Below are 7,183 nucleotides of genomic sequence, written 5' to 3' on the forward strand. Positions count from 1 at the left end.
GACCACTATGAAAATTCAAGTTGCTACCTATGCTCAGTAGCAATTTTTCAAGTTCTTCCCTCCGAAATGACAATTCCCTTTTTTTAATGTAATGCCATGTTGTGTTTTGAGCAGGAAAGCCTCAGTTTGCATATCAGTCAGAAGGTCTCGAAGGAGGCCTGTTTCAACAGCGTTAGAGAAACCAGGTGAGCAGTCCAACCTTCCCACACTTTGAGCAGTGTGAAGGGCCAAAACTTTGTTTCAAAAATACTTAGCTTAAAAGAATTTTACAAGTTCTGGCACAGCAGGGAGAACAGGAACACTGAGCCTAATGGTTAAATACGTTGCCTTGTGAATGCAGCATTCAACAGTATTTATAAAATTAAACTGGTCCTGAACCCCAGAATTCAGCTAAAGCAGTAAATTTAGGTGTGGTGAGGTATTTGCTTTTTCAGGTTTATCTTTCATATTTAGAAGTAATATTTATTTATATATTTAAAAAGTAATTTTGCTGGCACCTGGATTAAATTTTCTGGACTATTTTAAGTACCCCAAGTATCTCATGCTGACTTTCGGTTTAGAAGCATCTCACTCATTTTGAAAGTGCACAGTAATGCCTCCTCAATTTTTGATGAAAGTCTTACATGGCTGGTCTAACTGCTTAACACGTTCTCCTTCATTAGAATTAAGAATTAGTGCATTTTTAGGCTAATTTCTTTTCATATAGTCTGGCTCCATCTTTTTTGTGAAGTAGGAATGGTGGTCAGGAGTTTCTACACTTCAAAATAGTTTGGTGAGGCAGTTCAATTGAAGAGGAGAAAATCACTTGGCAGAACTTGGATGCCCAAGCACACTATTAACAGTCCATGGAAAATCAGCTGACTTTATCTCTGTTTTGTCCATCAGAGTTTTCTACCCTAAGCTGCAGTAGATAAGACTCTAATAAACCTGTATCTTGGTCAAATCAAAATTTAAATCAGCTTTCCCTTGGGATATAGCCAGTGCTTTCCAAAGTGGTATTATACAAGTCATAAAAATAAAACCTTACGCGTGGCAGTTCCAAATGACACATATGTGTTGTAATTTCCTTTTTATATAGATTTAGGGCCCCAAAGATTTTTTTTGTCAAAAGGAGAAGACATTTAATTACTGATGGGACATATAAGTCTTTGTCACAGACTTGTTTACCAACAAGAAATAGACAAAAGCCTATTTTTCTGATCACAAAAGCAACTGGACAGCAGATGAGAGTCTCTTTGCTCACAATTCCTCTTCTTAGTCTCTTTCTCAATTCCTTTTCTCCCCCAGAACTGCTATGCCTTTCAAGTCCTGCTTTTCAAGCAAAAGCACAGAAAGACAAGCTGATATCTGCAGCAGTTCAGTGTCCAACCGTGTACTCATGCGTGCAATGGGTGAGAGAGGACCCCCACACACCTCTTAGTCATGGATAACTTGGAGTCTCTCAGTGGGAGGGACCATCCTTACCCCCAGCCCATATTGCCACGCTGCCACTTCACAGTCTGCTGTATCGTGGCTGCAAGCCCTGTTCAAGAAATAGAGTCATAATTTTGTCTTTTGCAAATCTTTATTAAAGAGATGTTCTAAGAAATTAGTGAGCCATCTTCAACAGAATCTATTGTAACACAGATGAAGAAATACAGCACAAATATCTTGCAGGCCTGGCTTTGTTCCTAAAGGCTGAGTCCAGCCAATATCTGGATCTGAGAAGAGGATGTGGCTATCTGACTGCTCCCTCACTGTGTGACTAACACTGGATTGCACAAGGAGAGTCTGAGGAGCTGGAAATACTTCAGTGAGAACTTCCTATATTACTCACAGTGTGGAGCATTAAACAAATGCATAAGACTTTTCAGTCATTTGGGGTGAGCCGTGTGACTCATGTCTAACTACATTTTTTTATGATTAGCCAATCCAAATATGTGCCAAGGAACTCCCCATAACAGGCTGTGCTGTAAGCATTTATTTTGAATCTCATTCAAAAATAATGAGGTTTTCTTTTTTTGCCTGCTAGGCTGCACTGTAACAATTCGCTTATCAGATAATAGCTACTGTATATGCTTGGCACTATTTTTAAAAAAGACATCATAGCAAATTAATGTGATACTGGAGTTCAGATTATACTAGTTTTATTGCCTCTAAAGATCTAATCTTAGCAGGTGCTGAGAGCACTCCAATTTTAAATGACCTCATACATTTTGTATATCTCAAAGAAAATGGAATATAACTGCAGAGTGAAGCAGGTATTGGATAACTAGCATTTCTTAGCAATACTCATAAACATATTAATATTCATTTATTTGGATATTGTTCAAACTGCCAATGCTGATTTTAAGTTGCATCTATGTATCTTTGACTTTGTAAAATGATACATTTTTATGTTGTGAAGGTTTGTGGACAAAATTAGCTTTTTTCCCCCTGTGGAATCAAGCCATTAATAATGAAAGAGGGTATGACAATGGAAGTATTTTCTGGCAGATTCCAGAGATGCCTTCCTTGAATTTGAATTTGGGTAGGGATATTTTGGTATAACAGAGCTTCGTCTTATTTTTCCATGTTCTCTAGAAAACAGAAGGCAAGGTTCTGCTTGAGATGTAGCAGAGATATTTCTTATTACAAGTTCTTCAAGTTACCAGAAAGTGATTCTGTGACATTTTTTCTGGCAGGGGCTACAAATAATACAGAAATGATGTTTACACTTTCTGGAGGGATACTGGGAATAAATTTTTCAGATAAACCACTGGCCAACCTCAAAATACACATTAGGAAAGAAGACCGAAGAGAATGAGAGAAAAAGGTCCAGAACGAATGTGTGCTGAAAGACAAATAACTTGCCTTTGATCTTTTGGTTTAACAGCTTCCACAAGGACCTGGGTCTGCAAGGTGCAGAGCAAATACTGCTTTTTTGTAACAGCATGTTAAATGGGAAAGAGCTGATACTGGTTGATCCCAAATTGGGTGTTTCAAAGTGATGCAGAAAGAAACCCCATAACCAAAAGGGTTTAAACTGATCCAGTTAGTTTAGGTAGCACCAAAATGGGGAGAACATCACACATAAATCAGATTGCAGTTCTGAGGCAGCAGCATCTTCTGGTAAAACATTAGCTGGGGACTAGATCAGCAATAAGGGGTAACTGGAAGGGGACGACCCTCTTGGGCTGTCAGCTGAAACCAGGGCTGCACGTCTGTGGCCTGGCAAGTAAAGCAACAGTGATTACATAAAACAACACAGCACGTAGTTCTCTACTGGAGGAATTCTGATTGCCAGCAAGCATAAAGTGCTGAATTGACTAGAAATCCAAGACTTTGCGAGACTGCTGGTGTAAAATTCTTTCACCTCTGTGCAAGGTGAGTGAAATGTAAAAAATAGGATACCCTAAGTGAAAGAAAGGCCTAGGACAGTCGAGGGAAAACAGGATCTGCATAAGAATACACTGAAGTGTATTGCATATGTTTTCTGCAGAAAATTATGTGATGTAGAATTTCAACTGCTGGATTCTTAATTGCTTTTTTATGACTTCTAATTGCAATACTAGAACTGTACAGTGGAGTCAAAGCATTTGTGAACAATAGGAGTGAATGCGTTGGAATCCCAAAGCACTAATTTATTTTTTTTATTATTTGTTAGTAGCATTCTAGCAGACACACATCAATTTTTAGTAATGCAGTGTTAAGTGTCAAATGTGAGCTGATAATGCCTGTAGGGCTTTTAGAGTCAACAAGTATTTAATTTGTGTTGAAAGCTCTTGGAAGACAAATACTCATCTCCAGTTGCTCTGTCTACTTGGATTCCACCTTATAAGTTCTCTTGAAAACTCTCAAGCAGACTTTACAATTAGCCAGCAAGATGTAAGGATCACCAGGAGGCAGAATGCAATACCATCGAAATTAAGCAGAGAGGAATCCTTATTCTTCAGCATTTAAAAACCAGGCGATGACTGGAAACATCTTTCTTAAAAAAGCATTGCCTATGCCACATTATGCTGCTGGTTTTTGCTTCCCTCTTGTTGTTACTCAGGATGTCTCCTTGATCCTGACATTCTGGTTTCTTTATTCAAGCCTTTTATTTCCTCTCTAAAATTTTTGAAAATTTTTTTTTCATGTGAAATATTTCTCATATGCTATTTTATAACTAGACCTTCTGTGTGCTTACCAGAGACTTTGTTTTGAACACAGATCAAGAACCACCTACTGCATAAGCACTTGTTTCCTGTCTTCTAATGAAGGTTTATTCCAGTTTACCTCAGTATGGCTTTCAGCACTCTTACCTGTTCTGCCTTTCAACACGGAGTACCTCCTTGATCCGATCTTTTGACAGTTTTTCTGTGGAACAGAAAAACTCTGGCCCTCTGTCTGCCTTTTCAAAGCAAATTTTGCTGATGGCAAAAATACTGGTTTAGGATTATATCTGTATTTTCAACTCCCCCTCTTCTATCTTCAGTTTATTCATCCTCTTACTGTGTTTAGAAGTCCACCAAAAGTCTTTATTCAGCAGAGTATATGAACAGAATCTTTGTTCAGCAAAATGCTTAATTATGTTTTTCAGTCGTGTTTGTGCAAGTGAATTAGGAGCATGTGTAGTACTGCACTGGGACCGGTTCCCATCCTTGTGAAGGGCAAGAATTAAGCACAACCATTATTACTAGCAGTTTGGAATAGATGGCCAGGTAGGAAGTGTAGCACTCAATTAAAATCCACTGTAGCACTATTCTTGGCTTCCATTAGAGTCACAAAAAGTGCAGCCAGTGTTTCTTTAAAAATATTGATCTTTTTTTCTGTGGTGTCCTATATACGCACTCTACAAAGAAATGCCTGCTGATCTGGGTAAAATGTGTTTCTACATATTGTTCTAATTTCATCTGTCATAAAGCTGTCAGGATTTTGGAGTGAACATGAAATGTCAGACCATAAGAATCTCAATTTTGGCATTACCTATGACTTTGAGATACTCCTGTCTTGATCAGAAACGAAATTGATACTTCTGTCCAGTTGATACTGGATTAAACTTTTATCCTACCATATTCATCTGATAAATTAATAAGACCTTTGCTATTTTCGTACTGTCCAACGCACTCTGGGAGGAGCAGAGGTCTTGTCAGAGCTTGGGGCAGAGGATGTGTGCGGGGCAGAGGATGTGTGCAGGTCCCTCCAGCGCAGAGCTGTGACGGCCCACAGAGCCGGCAGAGGGAAGTGTTGTTCTAAAATACCTATCCCTGAAGGGAGTGCCTTTGTTGGTAACTGCAAGCCACATTATTGCACCGGGAAATCAGTGATCTGGAGCGTATGTAACATGTGATTTATAAACTCGCAGCAGAAGACAAAGAAGCTTAAGCACATGCCAAAAAGAGCGAGTGAGATAATGATGTGGATGTGCCAGGGATTGAAATTAAATTATACAGAGAACTATGAAGCTTACATGTTTTTTATTCTCTTTAGGAGAATAAATGGTAGCATGGAATTCTAGAGGTTAAAGAGTTATGATCTGCTGGTTCATGCTTCAGCTAACTATGAAGCCGTAGCCTTTCATGTCAAAAGACGGACTCTTGAGAAACAGGCAGTCAGAAAAGCACTTGGTGATCACAAGGCAAGTTGTCATAGGGTGCTTTATTGACAGAACTGGCTCGGCTTCACACACTGCTGCCAGTGCAATTGCCAGTCAAGATGTTGTTGCTCCTGCAACTCCAAGTACTGCTAGAGGGTTAAAAGACAACTATAATGTCATATCTCTGATATTAAAAAGAATTTTCAATAGAAAATATTTTAAAGTGACATTTTTACTATATTGCCCTCTTTAACATACAGCTCTCTGTTATACAGCTTTTCTCATGTTATACATGAGATTTCCCCAAACTGTGCAAGTGAAGGTGTTGAAGCACATGCCCTGGACACCCATTAGTCACACTGAGCATAACATTTGAAACTGGGGGGGGGGTTATATATATATATATGAATATGTATATATTCAATATATATAATTCAATATATATATATATATTAAAAAAAAAAGGCTGGGTTTGTAGCATCTAAATATTAAGTTAAAAAAGATCAGGGGGTGGCAAGATGTGTGAAAGGAAACTCTCCCTGGATTGTCAAGCTGTTGCTTTTCGGTATCTTATAAATGGCTGTCAAAAACAAATAGAAAGGTTGTTAGAGCTTGAAGAACATTTTCCTGATAATATGGCTTGAGAAAGACTGGAAGAAATTCATCCTAAAGTAATTGTCACTAAGCTAACCCTAAAGAAGAACAAGATCTGTTAGATATACAGTCAGGAGCTGCACTGCTAAAACAGGGTTGTTTTTGAGTAGGTGGTTAACAAAATATTTCCTTTACTGAGACGCCATTGCTCAGGGATTGGTGGGGTGTGAATGATGAGTTGAGTCCTCTCCTTGTGCTTCCCCAGGAGCTACTCAGTGTCACGGTAGAGAAAATGCAAACCTATGTAATTGTGTTGCAATCTTTTGTTCAAGCAATTATGAACCTTATGATCATTAACTTCAGTGTTCTGGCTTAATTCAGTATTGTTATTTTTAGCACAAACAGTTCTTGGTTTTACAATTTAGTTAAACATTAATTTGTCTTCCTAGCATATTACTGACAAATAGAAAACATGGCAGGTTCTGGAGACAGACTTTTCATTTTTTTGTTAATAGAAAGCAAGATTATAGAATGAGATGTACTTTTATTTATTTTGATCACAAATACAGGAAATAGTCTCAGCAAAATGCATTAAATAATTCCTCAGGGGACCCCTAATAGAGCAGAAAATTTGTCTCCATGATGGAAATTGAGATACAGAGAGCTAAAAAGGAGGCAGGTCATGAGACAAAGGGGAATTGGTCTCCTGGGAAGAGGCTGGCCTGCTCTCTGCTCTTTACCAAACCTCACCAAAGACTCTTGAAAAGGTAATTGCAGACAATGCCACGATGCTGACATCTTTGTGGTGACAATAGTGGCTTCTCTGAGGTTACATTACTATCAAAGTACATCACCTTAAGTAGACACTATCAGCCTAAAATAAATACATTCTCTGCTAGGCTACCACTGTGACTGCAAGCTAGGAAAACAAACGGCTTTTTTTTTTTTCCAACATGTTTGCATTAGTATTTTTACATGTTTGGACTAACAAGTGAGCTTCACTTTTGTTTTAATTAGTTTCATTTTTGGCTCAACTGTAATACTTGTGCT

Source organism: Manacus candei, unplaced genomic scaffold (genome assembly GCF_025592945.1).
Source record: "Manacus candei isolate 608988 ecotype Guabito, Panama unplaced genomic scaffold, ASM2559294v1 h1tg000005l, whole genome shotgun sequence".
NCBI lineage: Eukaryota > Metazoa > Chordata > Aves > Passeriformes > Pipridae > Manacus > Manacus candei.